The sequence below is a fragment of the Pelodiscus sinensis genome, chromosome 2, assembly GCF_049634645.1.
Source record: "Pelodiscus sinensis isolate JC-2024 chromosome 2, ASM4963464v1, whole genome shotgun sequence".
Lineage (NCBI taxonomy): Eukaryota > Metazoa > Chordata > Testudines > Trionychidae > Pelodiscus > Pelodiscus sinensis.
In genome coordinates this window covers 63,118,284-63,141,942 of record NC_134712.1, presented here as the reverse complement: position 1 = coordinate 63,141,942, position 23,659 = coordinate 63,118,284, and the positions used below count along the sequence as shown (strand labels likewise).

At 43.2% G+C, this 23,659-nt stretch overlaps 1 long non-coding RNA gene across 1 annotated transcript in view; it reads left to right on the top strand.

The window, feature by feature from the left end:
- Positions 1-8,529, top strand: part of LOC112546285 (uncharacterized) — a 108,964-nt gene extending 100,435 nt beyond the window's left edge. The window contains exon 5 of the long non-coding RNA XR_012901440.1: positions 5,818-8,529. This is a non-coding gene — a long non-coding RNA (uncharacterized LOC112546285). The remainder of the gene's footprint in view (positions 1-5,817) is intronic.
- Positions 8,530-23,659: the final 15,130 nt, after the last annotated feature.

The window sequence follows — 23,659 nt, the reverse complement described above, 5'->3', positions numbered from 1 at the left end:
ATAAAAAGTCTCAGAGAAATAGCTGTGTTAGTCTGTAACTTTAAAAACAACAAACAGTCCTGTGCCACCTAAGGGTATGTATACACAGCATTGCTAAAGTCGAATTAAGCTACACAACTTGAGCTACGTCCATTGTGTAGCTTAAGTCGAAGGAGCTTAACTTAGCTTTTGGCGCTGTCTACACAGCAGGAAGTCGAAGGAAAAACACTCTTCCTTTTATTTCCCTTACTCCTCGTGAAATGAGGCTTACCAGGAGTCAGAGTAAGAAGTCCTCCAGCTTGACAGTATTTCGAATAATAGCTTGTAGTGTAGATTGTGCACTTTGTTATTTTGGAATAACATCAGTTATTTTGAAATAACGCTGCTTAGGGTATGTCTACACAGCAAAGTTATTTTGAAATAACAGCCGTTATTTTGAAATAACTTTACCAGAGTCTACACAGCCAAACTGGCTATTTCAAAATTAAATCGAAATAGCGGAGGGCTTATTTCAAAATTGGTAAACCTCATTACATGAGGATTAGCACCAATTTCGAAACTGCTATTTCGAAATAAGCACTGTATAGATGCTTATTTTGAAATAGGGGGCCTCCAGCCCCTCCCAGGGTGCCCTGGTGGCCACTCTGGACACAACCAAGAAAACGTCTCTCCCTCCCCCTTCCCTGGAGCCCCTTAAGGGGTGGACTTTGGCCACAGTGCCTGTGCCAGCTCCAAGCCTGCCAGCCCAGAGCCAGCAGTCACTGCACCTGACCCAATGGCCCCAGCATGAGCCAGGCAGCCAGTGCCAGCCAGCCCTCCACCACTCCCCAGGACCAGTCTACCAACTCCCAGGAGCCTGCCAGGGGCTGGAAAAGGTGGGCGCCTGCCTGGCCCAGTGCAAAGATCAGGGACCTAATTTAGGTTTTGGGGGATGCCTCCAACGTCCATGATCTCTGCACTAAACAGAGGAACGCAACTGTCTACAGGCGGATGGCTGCCAGCCTGGCCACCCAAGACCACATGTGAACCCAGGAGCAGGTTCGCATGAAAATAAAGGAGCAGTAGCAGGCGTATGCCAGGGCCACAGAGGGCAGCTCACAACCAGGGGCAGACACAGACCCCCACCTCTATTTTGATGCCGTGGACCACATCCTGGGGGGCAGGACAATCCATGCCCCCCAGGCAGGGCTGGATTACCCAATAGGCAGACTAAGCACATGTTTAGGGCACCAGCAAAGCAGGGGCATCAAAAAAAAATTAGATTAAAAAAATTGATATTTGATATTTCAAAGAAAGTATTGAAGTAGTCATCATGGGAAAAATCAGAATTTTGTTAGACTTCCTGGCTACTGTATTCACCATCAACAGGGTCTGTGTACTGTTTTGTTTGCAAACGTTTTGCATATAAACCTTCAACATCCCGGTTTGCTGCAGATAGATTTAGTGACTGGTGGAATACTGTTTTAATTGAACAACATAAAAATAACACTACTCCCAGAGAGTCAATGTTGACATATTTAAATCAAAGACAGGGCCTTGGATTGACACAAAAATTGGAAGAACAAATTAAAGGGGAGCATGAATACTGGCAACATGTCCTGCAGCATATTATAGCTGTTATTCAAACATTAGCTGAACGTGGTCTGCCTTTGACACATTTGGATCATTGCAGAATGGAAATTTCTTGGGATTGTTGGAGCTTGTGGCTCAGTTTGACCCATTTTTAGCAGGCCATATCTCAAAATATGGGAATGCTGGCAAAGGTAACCCATCATACTTATCCAAGACAATTATTTGATAAACTCATTGGTCTAATGAGTGACAAAGTTCGTTCAGCTATTGTGGATGAAATAAGTGCTGCTGGGTACTTCGGTTTATCTGTTGACTCTACACCTGATCTTTCACATATCGATCAATTGATATGTGTCTCCTACAGATGGAAAACCAGTTGAACGATTTATAACATTCCTCAATTTGAAAAGCCATACTGGTGAAGAAATGGCAAATCAAGTACTGCATTATCTGTACCAAGTTTGCAAAATAGATTTCTCAAAGTGCAGAGGTCAATCTTATGACAACACTGCCAACATGTCAGGCCATTATCAAGGAATGAAGAAGAAGCTTTTAGAACAGAACAAATATGCCATATTCATACCATGTGCTGCACACTCTTTCAATCTTGTTGGCTGCAATGCTGTTGATTGTTGTCCGGTGGCAGTAAGTTTTTTCTCAACAGTCCAATTACTTTATACATTTTTCTCTGCCTCAACACACGGATGGGCAGTTCTTAAAACATATTTGGGCAATGGTTGTGTGTTGAAATCTCTTTCTAATACTTGCTGGGAGACACATACAATGGCAACAAGTGCAATTCTGGAGTCCTACTCAAAGATTGTGGATGCATTAGAAAGTATCGCTGAAGACCAATCACAAAAAGGAGAAACTTAACGAGAGGCAGAAAATATTGCAAACAAGATGCAAGAAAGAGAGTTTATATTCATGTTGACCATGTAGAATGAAATTTTACAACACTTTTACCACACAAGTCAAGCTCTCCAAGAAAAAGAATTGGATTTGAAAACACGTGCAGACCTCTGTCAATCATTAGCAGACCACTTGCACACTTCGAGGAATGATTTTGAAAGATTTGAAGACATATCAAAAGATATCTTGCCTGATACTAACTACAAAGAAGCCCAGTCCCGCAAGCGAATCAGGAAAAAACAAGCATATGATAGAAGTGCAACAGAAACATCATTGAATCCTAGAGACAAATTTCACATATCTACTTACTACGCTATAATTGATACACTTGAAGTTCATATGAAGAGGAGAGGTGAAGTGTACAAAGAAGTATCAAGTAGATTTTCTTTTTGAAACGATATGGACTTATCTGACAAACAATATTCACAAGGTTCCCAAAAGCTAGTTGACTCGTACCCTGTTGACTTGAACATGAATCTCTGTGGAGAAGTACAGCAGTTCCACTATTATATGCACACAAAGTTTAATAAAACAGGAAAAATGAAATTCAGTCATATTGATCTTCATGACACAATATTGAAAGAAGGAATACAATATGTATTTCCAAATGTAGAGATCTCACTACGTATTTTTCTAACACTGATGATTACTAACTGCTCCGCAAAAAGCTCTTTTTCTCAACTGAAAAGAATAAAAAACCCTCAGAGAACAACAGTGTGTCAGGACAGACTTAATTCACTTTCCCTATTGTGTATGGAAGCGGACATGCTTCGTCAAGTCAGCTTCAATGAACTTATCCAGAATTTTGCAATCAGAAAATCTAGAAAGAAGCTATTTTAATTTCAGCATACATGTAAGATTTGTGTCATTTCTAAAAATAACATTTTATTTTACGGTATAGTATTGTTTTTATTTTGAATTACATATGGGGGGCACCATAATCTTTTCAGTGCTTAGGGCCTCTAATGGTCTAAATTTGGCCCTGCCCCCAGGTGGTCATCGACTCTGGGGCAGAGCTTGCTGCCTCCTGCTGCTACAGCCCCTGCTGCCTCCCCAGCTCCTCCTCCCACTCATTCTCCCCCTCCCGCTTCTTCCTCCCCACCCTCCCCACACCCCCAGGGACACTGAGCCCCCTGTACCTGTGGTGCTGAGACACAGTTGGGCCAGCAAGACTCCCAACCCTGTGCTTCTCCTCCCCCTTCTTCCCCTTGCCTCCCCCTGTCAGCTCCTTCCTCCCAGGTTTATCCCTCCCCTCTCCCACCTTCTTTCCCCAGTCTCACCTCAGTTTCATTCCACCCCCACCTAGTTTTGTTCAATAAAGAGGCTTTGCTGTAATGAACACATGTATCTTTTATTGTACAGCAGGAAGGGGGATTAGGGAGGGGTAAGTGGAAGGACGTGAGGGAGGAATGAGGCACAAGCCCCCAGTGGGGCACACCAGGGAGACTGTTACTGCCTGCAGAATGTGCTGCCAGGCTCGAAGCAACACGTCCAGGAGAAGCACCAGAGTGCCCAGAGTGGTGCCAGCTCCATGCTGCAGAGTGCTGTGGTGTCCTGAGTGAGGGCAACCAGAGCACACAGAGAAAAAAATGCTTTGCTGTCCCTCAACGAGGTAGGCAAGCAAGCAAGGAAATCTTAGAACCGGCTGTCCAGGAGGGTCCCTTTAAGCACAGGTCTCAGATAGCCTCAGGCAGCAGCCACACAAGGTAACTCCTGATCTGATGCCCTGCCAGAACCAGTTCCAGCTGGCCTTAAATGTGATTGAGCGTCCTATCAGTGTGGACATGCTATTTCGAAATAGCAAAATGCTATTTTGAAATGCATTTTGTGTTTAGGCACATTATTTCAAAATAAGCTATTTCGAAATAGTGCTGTATTGTAGACATACCCTTAGGGTATGTCTACACTAGCCCCCTAGTTCGAACTAGGGTGGCTAATGTAGGCATTTGAACTTGCAAATAAAGCCCAGAATTTAAATATCCTGGGCTTCATTTGCATGTTCCCGGACGGGTGCCATTTTTAAATCCCCTTAGTTCGAACTGACTACCCGCAGCTACACGCGGCAGTCAGAGGTTAATCCGAACTAAATCCTTAGTTCGGATTAACTGTTACACCTCATTGCAGGAGGAGTAACAGTTAATCTGAACTAAGGACTTGGTTCGGATTAACCTCTGACTGCCGTGTGTAGCCGCGGGCAGTCAGTTCAAACTAAGATGATTTAAAAATAGTGCCTGCCCTGGAACATTCAAATGAATCCCGTGATATTTAAATCCTGGGCTTCATTTGCAAGTTTGAATGCCTACATTAGCCACCCTAGTTTGAACTAGGGGGCTAGTGTAGACATACCCTCAGGGTATGTCTACACTACCCTCCTATTTCGAAATAGGAGGGTAATGTAGGCATACTGCAATTGCAAATGAAGCCCGGGATTTGAATTTCCCAGGCTTCATTTGCATAAGCGGGGCGCCGCCATTTTTAAATCCCCGCTCGTTCGAACCCCGTGCCGCGCGGCTACACGCGGCACGAACTAGGTAGTTCGAACTAGGCTTCCTAGTTCGAACTACCGTTACTCCTCATTCCACGAGGAGTAACGGTAGTTCGAACTAGGAAGCCTAGTTCGAACTACCTAGTTCATGCCGCGTGTAGCCGCGCGGCACGGGGTTCGAACGAGCGGGGATTTAAAAATGGCGGCGCCCCGCTTATGCAAATGAAGCCCGGGAAATTCAAATCCCGGGCTTCATTTGCAATTGCGGTATGCCTACATTACCCCGCTAGTTCGAACTAGTGGGGTAGTGTAGACATACCCTTAGAGACTAACAAATAGAATCCAGTGTATATATAACAGCAAAAGCAGGACCAGTGTTAATGAAGCTAATTAAGTCAGGCTGGATTTGCCCCATTCCTAACATTTGATGTGAAAATATTCTTCTTAAGTCATTAAAAATACATTATCTGAGGATTTGTCACAGTTTTTCTATTTAAGGAGAGCTGGCTATAGATTTTTTGAGAAGCTATCAACATAATTCCTGAAAAGATCATAAACGTGGCTACAGAGAATTGTGAGGCTCCCTTCTGCTTAATCGCTGCAATGTTCTTGGCCCTTCACATGGCCCAAGAAAGGACCACATAATACTAGTTCGCCCTCAGAAACTCCAGCTAATAGCACATTACACTATTGCCAGACTATCAGTCTCACTTGTATAGGTATACTATAGACTCTACATTATTGATGCTAGTATTATTGTAGTAGTGAGCTAGCACTAGATGAAATGCCAAATTTAATACAATAAAAACACTATAGTTTTCTAAAAAATAAATTAGTTAGGAGAATAACAATGTTTTCCTTTTAAACAGGGCTACTCAAGTTTGGGAGCCGCGGAAGCCACAATGATACTCACAGTACATCCTGAGGACTGCAACTTAAGTGTGGTTGTATATATATGCAAATATCTTCTTTCACACTGATGGCATGAATACAAAGATTGAGGCTTGATTTCACAACACAGAGGCCCCATTTAAGTCAGTTCTGCTGATATTAATAAAAGGCGATATTTACCTGATTTCCACCCATGTGACAGCACTTGTAATGAGCAGTGACAGTCCAGGAATTTAACTACTAAAACGCAAATCAACGGAAGACCATTATATTGACTCGCCGTTGTGGAGCATGTTCCCAATGGAGACTATGTTCATAGGATTCCCACCCATTGGTCGCATATTGAGCCCCATGAAAACCCAAACTACCCCGTGGGCCGTGTGTTGAGTATGTTGAGTAGCTTTGCTTTTAAACATAGGCCTGTGGTGGGGGTCACTAAATCCTCTGGTATCAATATCTTTAGCTAGTTCTGTACACTATAGGGTACATGAGGAAGATTCAACATCCAATAATCTTAGGAATCAAGGCTTACGAGAAATGACACAGTTACTCTCCTGTATTAAAGAATGTGTGTAGTGTAAAAAATGCAAATTAACTATGGGCCCACCCGTACTTGCAGAGTAGTATGTTCTCGAAGTATTGTTATTTGTATTACCATTGTACCTAAGGGATATCTATGCAGCCCATGAGCTAACAGAGTTCTGTTAGCAAGGCTCACACTAGTGCTCTAAAAATGGCTGTGTTGTCAGAACTGTGACATTATGTCTCAGACTGGAGCTCAGGCTCTGAAGTCCTTCCTTCCCCTCCTCCCCCTCCCCCCCTGCTTCTAAAATTATAGCTATTTTTAGAGCACTAGCATGAGCCCTGCTAGCCCAAATCTGTCTACCTGAGCTGAGAGGCACACTTTCACAGGCCATTGAGACATGGGATGCCTAGTCCTAAACCAGGACAGCTAGGTGTTTTAAAAGCATGGAATGAAACGATCGCCCCTACCTAAAGGGCTTAGTAGTTCCATTGATTGAAAGTTATGATTCAGCTTCAGTAAGGGGTGGGGGGGAACAGAATCAGGCCCTATAACAGAAACAATGCATAGATTTTTGGTATAGATCCATTCATTTATTTTAAAGTAAATAGACCCTGTTTGGAAATGAGTAGTTTTTCTTTCACGAAATCAGAAGCCACTTAAAACACCACAGCACATCAAGGCAGTCTGAAATGGAAAGTCAGCTTTAATGCAAACATTTCAGGCTTTACTCCTACCTTTAGGGCCATATTTTCAACTCACAGCTGTGTTTCTGGAGCAGGCTGTTTTAAAATTTGGCCTTTAGTGTCATTTTTACATTGTACACAATCCAAAAATCTATCTAAGTTGTTGGACTCTATAATCCAACAATCACAGTAAATCCCTTGTTATATTGCTAAGCAGAATAAGTGTCCTTTGACAGGGCAGTTCTGTGTTATACATGTTAATGTGAGTTCGAAAGCCCACAGAATAGCTCATGAATATCCCAAACGCTATTCAGTACTCTAGTCAGAGATGTGTTTTACTTCACTGTAGTGCCAAGATGCAATTTCATTAACCTTATTTCTTTCTCTTCTCTGTGATGAATAATTTTGATGTAGCCTACACTCACCAGGATACGATGTCATGGATACTGAATAGACTAAATAATATTAGCATAATACGCACAGTGTTTGTCTCCAGCTGCCCTGCATCACATAAGAATATGTAATGCCTGGCATCTGACAGCTTAATGTATTCAGTCTTATTATGTTGGTTTGTTAAAAAACTTTAATTCTAAATTTATTTTACTTTCTCTAGGTCATGTGAGGTACATACCCATGTCCTGCAGAACCACAAAGAGGAAATTAATTTGCTTTCCACTCTTCTCTTAATTTTTAACCTAATTTTAAGGCGAACATTAGAGTTCAATTTAAACAAAACATTATTTAACTCCATTATTTAAGCTTCTGACTGCTACTCAGCAGCAACAGCATTCTGGTTCAAAACAAAAGCAGAATTCCAAAAAGTACATTGACTATAAAGCATACAGGTGAATGTAAAATCCAATCAAACTAGAAACATGACATTTAATTTCAGATTGCTATGTACAATGTGATATTCTTGTTTAACAGGAATTTAGCTGTTTTGTTTTATGCTTTTATAACCTGGCTGAGACCAGATCTACATACTATGTCAGATTTGCTTGTAATAAACTCATTTTAACTGTTTATGAAGTTGTTTCTGGCTCTGAACTTTTTCAAAGGGCACTAGCCCAGAATTAGAAAGACCACCATAGACTTCTTGTGTGACTTTGGGCAGGTCACTTAGAGCCAGGTGTGACAGGGCGGCCCCGCCCCGCACTCAAGCCCAAGGCAGCCACCTGGTGCCGGGGGCAGAGAGGGCTCCACCCACACAGCCCTACTGGGCATGCTCCCAGGGCGACCAGGGTATAAAAGACTGCCGGCCTGCTCCAAAAGAGGAGACTGCAGCCAGAGCTGGAGCTAGTGCCCCACTGCCCGTGGCAAAGACTGGACGGACAGAGAGGGAGCCGCCAGGCCTGCTGGATCCACCCCCACCAATCCCAAGCCGAGCTCGACCTCCGACGATGGAGCCACCAGCCGACTACCCTCGCTGGGACCCAGGCACCGGACCGGCCGTCCCCCAACCCCGACGCCGACGGGGGACGTGCCACGACCACCACGCGACTCATGCCGACCGGAGAGACCGCTACGGGCCGGGGAAAGGGGATAGGAAGTGACCCAGGGCAGGGAGCTGGAAAAGCCCCTGAGGGATCGGTGCATTGCGGGGAGGAGCCCCCACCGAGCCAGTGGTGGGAGCCACCCGCCGCTAATAGGGCCCTGGGTCGGGGCCCGGTGGAGAGCGAGGGCCCGGGCCCCCCTACCCCAGCTGCCCTAGACCCTGGCGAGTGGGGGCTGGGATAAAGGACTTTGGGACTAGGCCTCAGGGCCTGCGTATTGAGGACTAGGCTGGGAGGCCATATTTCCCTTACTGCAGGGGCTGTGGACTTTGAGACTAAGCCAGTGGGCCATATTTCCCCTAAAAAAGGGGCACCGCGCTTCGGGCCTAGGCCCGAGCGGGCTGGATTATGCCCCGGATGGGGGCGGCCACCCCGAGCGCAAGGGGAGCCCCCCACACGTGGTGGAGAATGTGGGTAATCGACCCCGCCCCTGGGCAGAGGGGCTGGCCAAGGGGGTTGGTAGACCAGGGCAAAAAGGGCCTCGGAGGTGGAGGGGGTGGTTGTTGACCTGGCAGCAGCAGCAAGAGGAGTACCTGACCGAACTTCAGAGGCAGCTGGCGGGGTTACAAGAGCAACAGGACTGCTGGGAGCGGGAGGTCGCGGGCCAACTGTGGGCCCAAGGAAAATAGGAGCCCCGCATGGTCTGCCCCTTTGGGCAAGCTCTAACTGCGGAGCCCAGAATGGGGCCAACAGACCATTCCAAAATGTTAGTGAGACTCAGGGTAGAGGGGAACCCCACGGTGGCACTGGTGGACTCAGGGTGCAGCCAGACCCTAGTTAGGGCGGACCTAATACACAACCTAGAGCCAGCAGGGGCCACCATCCAGTTGTTGTGTGTACACGGGGACATATGGGCCTACCCGACAGCATGGGTGCAGCTAGATGATGGCTGGGATGCTGGGGTCTACAGCGTGGGGTTGGTCCCGACGTTAGCCTACCCCGTGATATTAGGCCGAGACTGGAGAGGCCTGGGCAGGGTGCTGTGAGTGGGGTCAGCAGTCAGCACAAGGGCCTGGCACCCCTTCACCCGACCTGGAGGAGGCCGCCCAAGGCAAGAGACTAGGGAGGGAGGAGAGGCCAACCCCGAGCCAAGCGATGGACCTGCCGCTGGCCAGGGGAGATCACCCGGCCTGGGAGGATGAAGTCGAAACCCTGGAAGTGGAGGGTGACTTCATGAGAGAGCACAGGGAAGACCAGACCTTGAGCCAAGCGTGGGAGCAGATACAAGACCCAGGAGAGGGGACGAGCCAAGACCCTCGTAAGCCCCAAGGCCCATGGTTCCACATGAGGGCTGATCAGCTATATAGGGTGGTCCGGAACCCCCAGACGGGGAAGACATGTGGCAGCTCCTGGTCCCCCGCAAATTTAGGAATACTGTACTCCAGCTGGTGCACCGGCTTCTTTAGGCCAGCCATCTCGGATGAGCTAAAACCCTGCAACAGACAGGGATGCGTTTTTTTTGGCCGGGCATACACCACGCCGTGCGAGCCTTCTGCGAATCCTGTCCCAAGTGTCAACTCACCAGTAGGAAGGGGGTGTGGAAAGCCTCACTGGTGGCACTGCCAGTGATAGGGATCCCCTTTGAAAGGATCGGGTTAGACCTGGTGGGACCCCTAGAGAAGGCCAGTTCGGGCTGCCAGTATATCATGGTGGTAGTGGACTATGCCACGCATTACCCGGAAGCAGTGCCACTACGCAATGCCACCGCCCGCACCCTCGCAGAGGAACTTTTTAAACTGTTTGCGCGAGTAGGGATACTGAAAGAGGTCCTGACCGACCAGGGGACCAATGTGTCATCCCGACTGATGGCAGAACTGTCGCGGCTAATGAATATCCACCCTCTGAGGACGACTGTTTACCATCCCCAGACAGACGGCCTGGTGGAACATTTTAATCAAACGTTAAAGACAATGCTGCGCAAGTTTGTGACCGAGGACCCCCGACACTGGGACAAGCTCCTACCAGCCCTGTTGTTCGCCATTCGGGAGGTCCCTCAGGCGTCGACGGCGTTCTCCCCATTTGAACTCCTGTATGGACACCAGCCGAGGGGAATACTCGACCTATTAAGAGAAAGCTGGGAAGAACAGGAATCTCGAGTCCAAGGAACAGTACCCTATATATTACAGCTGCGGGAGCGCCTACGGAAGGTAGGGGAATTTGCCAAGGCTAACCTCCTACAGGCACAGGAAATCCAAGCCCAGTATTACAACTGAGGGGCCAAACTCCGCTCTTTTGAACCAGGGGAACGAGAGGGCTGGATTATGCCCCAGATGAGGGCGGCAACCCCGAGCACAAGGGGAGCCCCCTGACACCAGGGTTTTAAAATATTTACACCGTGGTGCCTAGACACTTTTAAAAATAATTTAGGTGTCTATGCTTTGAATGAAAAATATTTTTAACAATCTGGCCCTCAACTTCTCTGTGCTTCAGATCCCATCTGTAAAATGGGCTGATAGTATCTCCAAACTCCCAAAGGTGATGTTAAGCTAAATATATTAAAGAACTGTAAAGTGCTCAGATGTTACAGAAATCAAAGCTAGATAAACTGTCTAAGGGGAAAAAATAAGGTTTTTTTATTCAGAAACTGTGATACAGAAACAACTCCCTCACAGCTGCTACATCACCATCTTTGGGAAAACAGCAACAGCAGCAGACTCATGTGCCTAATAATTTTATGGCTTAAATCAGATTTGAAAAGGATCTTTTATAGACACATCCAAATGCACCCGCTATAACAGAGGGAGGAAATCATGTAACAAACTGCACGAAATTAAGAGGAAAAGAGAAATTCTGGCCAAAGACAATAGGGAAATGTTCCCATATCAGAAAAAAAACCACATGGATTCCTTTGTGTCTAGGCAGTGCAGACAGGACCTCAGCTTTTAAGGTTTCAACTGGAAGGCCTCTGAAAAGTAAACAATGTAGAACTTGTTTTATCTGTTTCAAAAAGATATGACATTTGCCTTTGGATCTGAACTTTCCCATAGGTATTCAAAGTTTTAGTTGGCTTCATCTCTGTTTCAAACTTGCTTGCTTTCCAGGAGAAAAAATAACTATATTAACTAATAATTTTACAAAAAATGTATAGAAGCGCTTTATATCCTCAAGACTCTGCAAGCACTTTGAATATGGAGGGCTCCACAGGGCAGTTTTGAAAGTTTTATCAGTATAATTCTAATTCGGTTAAACCAATATTGTTATACCAATATAACTCCTATGTGGATTGTTTCAAAATAAGAATGGATATTTTGGTTTAGCTTAATTCTGTTCCAAAGTGACATACATTACATTTTTTTTAAAAAGCACAAAATGTGAGTGTTCACACCAGGCATTATACTGGTATATTATTTCTTTGATTAAGTCACACATATGTTTATATCAATCTAATTTTTCTATATAGACAAGCCCTTCAAGCACTATATAATTCTAATGTGATCTTTTCATTCACCATCAAATGGCAGCCCACTAGCAGTTCTGCAACACAATGTAATAAAGTACTATACAAAAGCTTAGGGCAGGAGGTGAAAACACCTGCGACACTGAAAATTCAGGAGGCATGTGGATAGCCAGAATGTGGTTTAATGCCCCTCATCATGAGGAAAAGTACAAAAGGCCCTACAAAAGGAATAATTATTAATTAATAAATTTAGCAGTTCTCTGTAGGCTAATTTAATATGTAATTTTCTTTTTTCTTTTAGCATGAGATGAAATTAATTTATTAGCTTCCTGACTCAAATATATTGAAATATAACTGGTTCATGTAGATGCTGTCACACTTTTATCACACCAGAAATAATCATTCTGTTGATCAAAGAGCTCTTTTTATTTTCTTATTGTTTCCCCATTTCCTCTATCCTTGGCACATTGAGCTAAATTACACAGCTTACCTTCCAGCTCTATTAAACCAAGTATGACTTGTATGTAAGTGCCAAGATTCAATCATATTTTCCCTCCTTGACCAATTCCAGTTGACTATAGAGCAAATGAGCAATAAATCAAAACTTTTCTACCATTCCACAGACCTTGGTGAAAACGTAAAAGAATCCCAACGCGATTAACAATTCCAAATAAATTCTTGCTTATTGCATATCTACCTGCACAAATTTGACATGGATGAAAGTCGGGAACTAGAACTATGTAATACCACCAATAATAATCAACATGAGAATAGTGAATGGTGCACAAAGTAAATCAAATTAAAACTATTTGTGTTTATATAACCACAGCCCAAACACATATCTATATAGGAGTCTCATCCAGGCTTTGTCCACACTGCAGAGTTTTTGCGCAAGAAGCTCATACGGACGAGATCTTCCGCAAAAAATTCTTGAACAAAAGTTCATCCACAACTCAAAAGGTCATTGCAAAAGCAATGCACTTTTGCATAAGAGTGCATCCACATTGCATGGACACTCCTGCAGAAGAAAGTTCTGATTGCCATTAACAGAATGGCCATCAGAGCACCTTTGCTTTTTCTGATAGGTTCTTTTTGCACAAGAAACCCCTGTTGAGCGTCAATACACACCTTTTTGTGCAAGACCTCTTGCACAAAAAGGAGTTATTCCTCATAGAAAGAGGTATACCTACACCGCAAAAATATCTCTGTTCTGCTGTTCAAATGTAAATTTTCTTGTGCAGAAACACGCTTGAGGTGTGGATGCTCCACAGATTTTTGCGCAAAAACATTTGTTTTTGTGCAAAAACCCTGTAGTGTAGACATAGCCCCACAGTATAGTGCTGTTGGTTCATAGAATCATAGAATACTAGGACTGGAAGGGACCTCGAGAGGTCATCAAGGCCAGTCCCCTGCCCCCATGGGAGGACCAAATACTATCTAGACCATTCCTGATAGACATTTATCTAACCTACTCTTAAATATCTCCAGAGATGGGGATTCCACAACCTCCCTGGGAAATTTATTCCAGTGTTTAACTACCCTGGCAGTTAGGAACTTTTTCCTAATGTCCAACCTAAATCTCCCTTGCTGCAGTTTAAGACCATTGCTTCTTGTTCTATCCTCAGAGGCCTAGATGAAGAAGTTTTCTCCCTCCTCCTCATGACACCCTTTTAGATACCTGAAAACAGCTATCATGTCTCCCCTTAGTCTTCCCTTTTCTAAACTAAACAAACCCAGTTCTTTCAGCCTTCCTTCATAGGTCATGTTCTCTAGACCTTTAATCATTCTTGTTGCTCTTCTCTGGACCCTCTCCAATTTCTCCACATCTTTTTTGAAATGCGGTGCCCAGAACTGGACACAATACTCCAACTGAGGCCTAACCGGTGCAGAGCAGAGCGGAAGAATGACTTCTCATGTCTTGCTCACAACACACCTGTTAATGCATCCCAGAATCATGTTTGCTTTTTTTGCAACAGCATCACACTGCTGATTCATATTCAACTTGTGGTCCACTATAACCCCTAGATCTCTTTCTGCTGTACTCCTTCCTAGACATTTGCTTCCCAGTCTGTATGTGTGAAACTGATTGTTCCTTCCTAAGTGGAGCACTTTGCATTTGTCCTTATTAAACTTCATCCTGTTTACCTCAGACCATTTCTCCAATTTGTCCAGATCATTTTGAATGATGACCCTATCCTCCAAAGCAGTTGCAACCCCTCCTAGCTTGGTATGATCTGCAAATTTAATAAGCATACTTTCTATGCCAATATCTAAATCGTTGATGAAGATATTGAACAGAACCGGTCCCAAAACAGACCTCTGCGGAATCCCACTTGTTATGCCTTTCCAGCAGGATTGTGAACCATTAATAACTACTCTCTGAGTATGGTTATCCAGCCAGTTATGCACCCACCTTATAGTAGCCCCATCTAAGTTGTATTTGCCTCATTTATTGATAAGAATATCATGCGAGATGTATCAAAGGCCTTACTAAAGTCTAGGTATACCACTTCCACCGCTTCTCCCTTATCTACAAGACTCGTTATCCTATCAAAGAAACTATCAGATTGGTTTGACATGATTTATTCTTTACAAATCCATGCTGGCTGTTCCCTATCACCTTGCCACCTTCCAAGTGTTTACAGATGATTTCCTTAATTACTTGCTTCATGGAAACTTTGATAGCCATGAGGAGTGTATGAAGCCACTCTTAGAGTAGTATCTTTCTCCATAGGTGAACCCTTCAATTCCCTACTGCTTTTGCATGCCTGGCCTAGGAAAAACAGTGCCTGAGCTTAGCAATGCAAAGTTAGCATCTCATAATGAAGGGACTCAGCAGAAAATAAAAAGCAATACTTAGTACTCTATGGCTACGTCTACACTGCAAGGTTTTTGCATAAAAACTCTTGCGCAAAAGGCTTCTTCCGCAAAAACCCTACAGTGTAGATGAAGCATATGAGTGGATGGAGAACAGATCCTATTATACAGAATTTTCATGTAGATTCAAAACAGTTCAGAGACAGTGAGAAGTAAGCAGCTGTAAAACTGCCAGAAGACACACACAGCAATCAGCACCTTTTTTTTCTGAAATCAGACTAAGCAAGGATGGCTATGTAAGTTATATGGGGCTACTTAGCCACACAAACATGAAACTGGGAGTGCACACACATCTTGACTCTTTCACTAATCCTAACTGATAGTCTACATTCTGTTAATACCATTTATCTGTACCGTAGCATCAGTAACTCTTCACTGGTGTAATGACGTATGACTGATCAAATGGATTTACAGACTAATTTAAGAGTGGGATGAACACATATCTCTGTCATAGTCCTTTCTTAGAAAGTGAATATTGAGTTCCCGCACTAGCTAGATTACAAGAGGTTAACCTTTGGCTTATCTGACAAGAATATTCATTTCATATCAGACAGTCTGAAATTCAGTTCCACGAAAATGAGAGGTGGACATACATAACTAGGAAGGTAGTTGAATTTGAAATATGTCAAAACCTTTCCTCAGAACAGCAGTAATTTACATGGATCTCAACTTCGTAGGTGTCAATGTGAAATCTTAAAGAAGTTATTAATAACACCATTTCAGTGCAATGAGAGAGAAATAAGGGTCACAGCTACACTGCATTTTTTGCTCTGCTAAGGCCCCGGTTTCTCTCTGTGCCAAACAATAGAGATTCGCCAAAAAAATTTGCTTGATGACCATTTCTTCATGGGTGTTTTTCTGTGGGTTTTTTTTTTCTTTTAAATTTCTGATATGCTGCACCATAACGGTTTGTGCCAATCACATTGCTGGTAACAGGTTGTAACAAGTTACACATGTTACTTGACCCCTCTGGGTATGTCTACACTGCATTCCTCCTTTGAGAGAGGAATGCAAATACAGCTGAGCGAAATTGCAAATGAAGCACGGATTTGAATTTCCCATGCTTCATTTACATAATCGCATCCGGGCGCTTTTTCAACATACCCTATTTTGAAAGAAAAAAGGCAGTCTAGACGGGGTTATTTTGAAAAAAAAACCCTTCTTTTGAAATAACCCTTACTTCTTGGTTTAAATATACTTAGGATTCCTTTTATTTGCCTTTTGGGTTGTTGGTTGTATTTGTATTATTTATTGATTGATTGGGGGCCCATGTTTTGAAACATTTCTCCACCACTATAAGTTCTAGAAACTTACTTTTCGAAAAACCTGAGATCAGAGATTTTCAGGTATTTGCATGACTCTAAAAACTGGAGGTTTAAGAAAACAGCCAACTATTGCTTGATAAAGTCATAAAACTTAACAACATTATGAAACTAAAGCATTCTGGGACATGCAATAATGGCTACCTAAAAACAACAGAAATTGATCTCAAAAGAGATGAACTGTTGAACTCAATATGATGACTACTAGCAAATCAAGGAAGAAATATGTTTTAGCTGCCCAGTGGTGTACTGTCAATATTTCAACAAAGAGTTGATCCCAAATTATTCTCTCTTTATCTGTGATAAACTCCTTGGTTTGATAGATATGGGAGCAAGATGGGAGAATGTGCTCACTTTTTTCCCAGTTAAATAAAAATGCTTTCCATAACCAGGGAAGGAGGTGAGATGCTTATGTTGAGAGCACTTTGCTGAAAATATACTTTTCCTTGAAAAAAAATGTAAGGGATTACATAAAAAACATAGCACACCATTCAGCTCTGAATTTGAAGTGTAGAGTGAGATTCCTTGAGGGGAAATATCTCCCCAGGAATTATTTTATAAAGTGTCTGCCAATTGATGCAACTGGCAGTCCTAGGGATGATGAGGTCTTTCTGCATGTGATATCACTATCCATACAGAGTCAGCTACATGAGAGGCAGACAAATCATCTCAACGTGTCCTTTAGTTTATTGGTGGAATTTTAACAAGACTCATGGGAATTCCCAAGAGTCCTGTGTAACATGTAACCTTGAACTGTCCTGTAACTTTGAACCAGTGAGGAACAACAAATCTCTCTTTTTGTTGTGTTTGTACAGCACCTAGTACAAAGGTGTCTGGGTTGCTGGCTGGAATTTCTAGGCGCTGACAGTATTGCAAACAAGAAATTATGATAATATTAAATAGTGGCATAGAACAGGTAACAGTTATTTGCTAATATATGAGCACCACCTAGTGGTACGTCACATCTCTTAATTTTTTTCTTAGGGACGTTTCCTTTGCAATTTATTTGCTTTATGAGAAACATTTAATGTGAGACAAAACAATGACTTTTGTTTCCTTAATTCTGAGCACATAAAACAAATAATGTTCGGCACAAATTACTGTGTGAAGTTTAGAAGAAATGACTAGGCCAAATCCAGAAGTACTCACTCAGGCAAGTCTCACATTGAACTATGGGAACAAAGCTTGACTTTTTTTTTCATAGGTAAAAAAATATATACTTATGAAAAAATGTAGGTAAAATTTGGTAAATAGGTTCCAAGGCAAGAAGGAACCACAACGAGTATTTAGTCTGACCTCCTGAATAACAGGCTATAGAAATTTATCAAAATAATTCTTAGAGAAGAGCTTTGAGAAAAATTACCAATCTTGATTTTAAAAAATTGTCAGTAATGGAGAATCCACTATGATCCTTGGTAAATTGTTCCAATAGATATTACTCTCATTGTTGAAATATATGTCTAAATTTGTCTATCTTCGACTTTCAGTCATTGGATCTTGGTATACTTTTCTCTCCTAGACTGAAGAGTAAATAATCAAATATTTGTTCCTCATGTTGATACAGATAGACTGTAACCAAGTATGGGGTGTAGGGTCTAGGAGGGAGTAGGGGTGCAGGAGTGAATTTTCACCAGGGGGAGGGGTGAAGCAGGGGGTGCTTCTTGCGGAAAATAGTATGCTGCTCCTGTTCGGGCAAAAGTCCTTTTGCGCAAAGCTTTTGCGCAAAAGGGCCAGTGTAGACAGCTCAGATTTGTTTTGCGCAAAAAAGCCCCAATCGCGAAAATGGCGATCGGGGCATTTTTGCAGAAAAGCGCGTCTAGATTGGCACGGACGCTTTTCCGTAAAAAGTGCTTTTGCGGAAAAGCATCCGTGCCAATCTAGACGCTCTGTTCCGCAAATGCTTTTAACAGAAAACTTTTCCGTTATAAGCATTTCCGGAAAATCATGCCAATCTAGACGCAGCCACTATGTTATTTCAGAATAATGTCAGTTATTTCAAAATAACTCTGCTGTGTAGATGTACCCCAACTGATTTTTCTCTGGGTCAGTAGCTTCAACCTTTAAAAGGTTCCCTACTCCTGTCATAAATAAAGAAAACATTGAAACCTTTTGTGTTGGACATAAATTAATATTTTAATTTATTTAAAATGAAGTTTGATAAACTAACATGAGAAAGTTAGAACGCTTAATGGCTGCGTCTAGATTGGCATGATTTTCCGGAAATGCTTTTAACGGAAAAGTTTTCCGTTAAAAGCATTTGCGGAACAGAGCGTCTAGATTGGCACGGACGCTTTTCCGCAAAAGCACTTTTTGCGGAAAAGCATCCGTGCCAATCTAGACGCGCTTTTCCGCAAAAAAGCCCCGATCGCCATTTTCGTGATCAGGGCTTTTTTGCGGAAAACAAATCTGAGCTGTCTCCACTGGCCCTTTTGCACAAAAGCTTTGCGCAAAAGGGACTTTTGCCCGAATGGGAGCAGAATAGTATTTCCGCAAGAAGCACTGATTTCTTACAGTAGGAAGTCAGTGCTTTTGCGGAAATTCAAGTGGCCAGTGTAGACAGCTGGCAAGTTTTTCTGGAAAAGCGGCTGATTTTCCGGGAAAAACTGGCCAGTCTAGACACAGCCGATCTGTTTAACAATTTAAATGAAACCATTCTCCCTAGCTGCAGCACTAGCAAAATGTCTCGGGCATAATTATGTAATTAACGGTGAGTTTCCATTAGCAACTGGTGGTCCATGGAAAGAGCTAGGAGTTGCATTGAGCCAGGTGGGCCATGGGCCAAAAAGTTTGAGAACCATTAGCATAGTCTAGTTAAGATTGTGGCTACACTAGCCTTTTGTCAAACGTTTCCAGCATTGCAGCTCCGTTGATATCAGGAGCAGGAGTGCTATTTTAAATAGACTACCAGCATATTAAATGTGCCCTTTTTGATCCTCTAAGAGCCTGCTGCTTCCTTCCAGCAGCTTACTCTTCAAACCTCTTCTGTAGCCTATGGAGTCTAGTTCCCCCTCCAACACTCATCCCACTTCTCTGGATCTTTCCTTAAATCCTTCTCCATGCCGAGCCAAGTTTCTCTCCACTGGTAGCTGTCCTGAGGAAGAGAGGAAGCTAATAGCAGAGCAGGGAAAAAAGGAATGGCTCAATGAAGATTGAATTTATGACCCATGTAAGAATGTAATTGTTAAAAATACCTTTACAATATTTATCAAAAGGAAACATTTTCATTGCTTCTTTTGCAATTGTCTATGGGATGATTCATCTGTTCTCTTTTGGGTATTCTTGAACTCTTGCAAAGCTTCTACTCAGTCCCATAGATGAGGGAGAGTGGAGATCAAATAGGCTATGCCTTCATTTCAAAAGTACTTAAATTTTCTTCTTGACCCCATCCATTGCTGCTACCACTAGTTCAGCTCTGTGAATGTTAGCAACATTGACAGCTCTAGAGTTTGTTTGTTTTCATTTTCTCTCTTTTCCTTCATTTTGTTCTGCTTTTTTTAAAATTTCATGTTAGAAAACTTTTCAGACTTGTCAAATAAAGGTCAACTATATTTCACTTATATATTCCACAGCTGAACTTATACTATTACATGTATTTTCAAATAACATGGTAAATATGACCAGCACAAAAACTGTTCAGTAATTGAACAATCACAGAAAACCAAAGAAGAATGAGAAAATAACAGCCATCAGGACATCATCATGGTGCAATTAGCTAAAAATAAAATCAGTAGCAAAATATTATGCAAACTGTAATGTGAATGCAGAGAAAGTCTAGACTAAAGTGACAATGAACAAGGATGGAAATCGATCTGTTTGGAAAACGTTTGTTTAATAGTTTAACTGGCTTTGTACCATGTGAAGCTTCAAACATTATTAGTATATGTTGAGCCTCTCTAGTTCGGCATTCTCTTGTCTGGCAACATCCATGGTCTGGCATGATTTTAGTTTGCCAGATGTCCACTTACAATGGGTGTGGCCAAGTTTCCCATGGTCTCATAAAGTTTGTTTACAGCCACCGGTCCTGGCTCTCAGTGTTCTGTGCTGTTATTTAGCTCTACTTTACCCCTAAATGTCTTCTAAGAGCCAGTAAGCAGTGGACATGTTGGTAATGCTGCTAGACAATATTGACCTTCCATGGTCCGGCAAATTCTCTGGTTTGGCACTAGTCAGATCCTGAGGGTGCCAGACCAGAGAGCTTCAACCTATATAAATAGTTTTTTCAAAAATTAACTGTTCACCCTTTTCTGTTTTCTTCTCGCTATCGTTGGAAATATATGTTTCTGGCAATAAAAAATATAAATCTCTCATGGATCAGCTTTTCCTTGTGCTTGGTCCTGCATCTAAGTCAATTGTTAGACAGTTCTGTGTGGTTATCACATAATTTTTCTAGAAGTAAGAAGTTAATTTATGTTTACCCTATGATAAATTAGCTTGTGTTTACCCCCATTTCTTTTTTCTATCCACCTGTTATTATTTAATGTGTGTGCTATTGTAGTGCTTGTGTCCCAGCCATGGACACAAAACAAAAAGACAGTCCCTGCCCCAAAGAGTTTCCAGTTCAAGTCTTGATATAAACAAAGCAGAACAAAGCTAGGGCCCCTAGGATCTACCACAGTATAAGTAATAATAATAAATCAAAGTTCTGTGTTTATGACATCAGTCTTTTTGTCATGGACAAAAGACAAGAATGTCAGTGCAAACTCTAATGAAAACACAAATGGCTTTGTGACTGACAAAAGACTATGTCCCTGATGCTGAATTTGTGCATGAAAGCAGAACCCTGCCCTGCTCCCACATGAAGTCCCTCTGAAGTCAATGATTATGTTTACAATGCAATGTAAATCCATGCTTGAATTTCGGGATCAAACTTAACCCACCTTGCATTAATATAACAACTATGCTAACACAAGGCTCAGATTTCAGGGCTGAAAAGTCTCAGCTTGAGTTAAGACAGCGTCAAAGGTCCAAGCCCTTATTACCTTGCATTGTACACCCAGCTTCGCTATCCCAGAATTGCATGGGACAACTTCTTTAGTCTTGTTACCCCAACCATCTGCAGTCCATTCTATTGAAAACAGAAGGCACCCTCCTTTACAAACAGCAACAGCACAGGTCAACATTAACCCATTCTCTTCTGATCACCAATCTACATTAACAGTCAAAGACTCTCAATGGAGAGCAAACAAAACAAGCTTCTTCCTAATAACATCCAGAGCAAGCAGTAAAGTTTTCCCACAGAGCACCATAGTTCTAGGGCTCTGCAGTTGCATTTCAGGTAGATTGAAGGGCTGATGCAGGAATTCTGGGATATGATACAGGTTGGACCTCCTTAGTCCGGCACCCTCAGGACCTGAATGGCCCCAAAGGAGGGAGTTTGCTGGACCAGGAGATCAGGCTTGGTGCTCTCCCAGGGCTCCCCTCCTGGCCACCACCTGACCAGAGTGCTACCCCTGGTTGCTGGTGGGACTCCACTCCTTCCTGCTGCCCCACGTTGGCCAGTGAGGCTCCCATCCCCCCACCATCAGTGGCTTTGCGCCTCCTGCCACAGGGGCTTCCCTGCCCACAGCCTGCAGAGGCTCCATGTCCCTAGCTGCAGGGGCTTCCTTGCCCACAGCTGGAAGAGGCACCACATCCCTGGCCACAGGGGCTTCCTTGCCCCTGACTGGCAGAGGCTCCATGTCCCCAGACACTGGTGGCTCTGTACTCTTAGCCATGGGGGCTCTCTGCCCCCAGCCGATGGTGGTCCCTTCCCCCAGCCAGCAGTGGCTCCATGTCCCCAGCCACCGGTGGCGCCGCATCCCCAGCTGGTGAAGCTCTGCTCTTAGTTGACAAAGCTCCCCACCGAGCCCTTCTCCAGCTCTAGGCCACTGGAAGGACTCCCTGCCCCTAAGCCACAGATCCTCCAGGCTGGCTGAGCTCCCAGCCACTGACAACCTATGTGGCGGGGGCTCTCTGGTCCGGCTATATCCGTGGTCCTGCTGGATCACAGAAGTTCCTGGACCAGAGAGTCTAGGACCAAAATAACTGATGTTATACAAATTCTATACAAAATATGTCATGTAAGGTGCAATGGAAAAGTTATGATTTATTAAATACGATTATTGTGCTTATATGTGTATCATCTTTCTGTTTAAATTTATGAATATTGGCCATGGACTCGTATCTTATAGATGTGTTGTGATCCTGGGACACAACCATAAAACAATATTTATGTCAATGCTAGACAGCTATGTACTGATAGCCCATTCAGGACATTTCACCCTAACAATGGGCCATAGACAGTCTCACTGATGGGGAAGTAGGGAGAAAGGGGGCAGTTGCCCCAGGACCCAGTGATTCAAAAGGGTCTGGGGTGCCCAACTGTTGCCACTGTTACCGCTGCAGCAGTGGTAGCTGGAGTGCTGGGCCCTTTAAATCACCACTGGAATGTTGTACAGTGCACTCTGGGGAGTGCTAGGAGCTGGGGGGAATGCACTACGCTCCAGGCAATGCTGAAAGCTGGCATGGTGCACACTGGGCTGGCATGGTGCACACTGGGCTGGCTGCCCCAGCCCTTCCATTCAAGGCCCCGCCCATTCTGGAAGTGGAAGCTGCCTCCCCACCCACAATCATGCCCAGGGGCCTGTGGAGGCTGTATTTTATTAATCTTTTAATGCCTTATGGCACAAATTTCAGTTGGGATTTTGAAAATAAAGAGTGATATTTTCCCTTACATGTATCATTCCCACATAAAAATCTAGAAATGGTATATATTTCCAATTGCCAAATTCCCACATCAGTTTTCCTCTGTGGGCTTGAGAGAATAGGTTTTTTTCCCTGCCCTCCTGTGTGCTTTTTTAATTCCCTCTGTCTTCCCTTCCGCCTGATGTTCATCCAACTATGCTGTGCTAATGAGTTTCACTAAGCAGGATGAAAAGCAATACAAGTTAATGCTGACCTAATCATTGTTCATTTGTGGCTGGATGTCCTAAGGGATTGGTGTGGGATGATGCCATAGAAAGCAGCCATCCTTTGCTTTTCCTAAATGTGTGTCTATGCTATAGAAATAAATTATAATATAATTAATTATAAAGTAATTATAATTACATTACAGGACAATCATTCCTAAACCAGATCTGCAGATGAGATTGTATGTTGTAGTATACACTTGTGTAGAAGTATCATGTGAAGTGGATTGATTTTAATTGTCTTTGAATGTATGTATTTTCCCTCCCTAATATATCTTATTTTACTTTTTTTGTAGGGAGTGGTGGACAAAGAGGGGAAATAGCTGGGATAATAGAAAAAAGCATGTTAGAAATCAAGAAAAACACAAGATTACTTTTAATTAAGGAAAGATAGTTGAAAGATAGTAATTATTTTAAATTTTTAACTATGCAGAAAAGCCTTGGGGGTACATCTACACTGCACAGCTATTTCGGGATACCAGAGGTATCCCGAAATAGCTACCCCACATTTACAC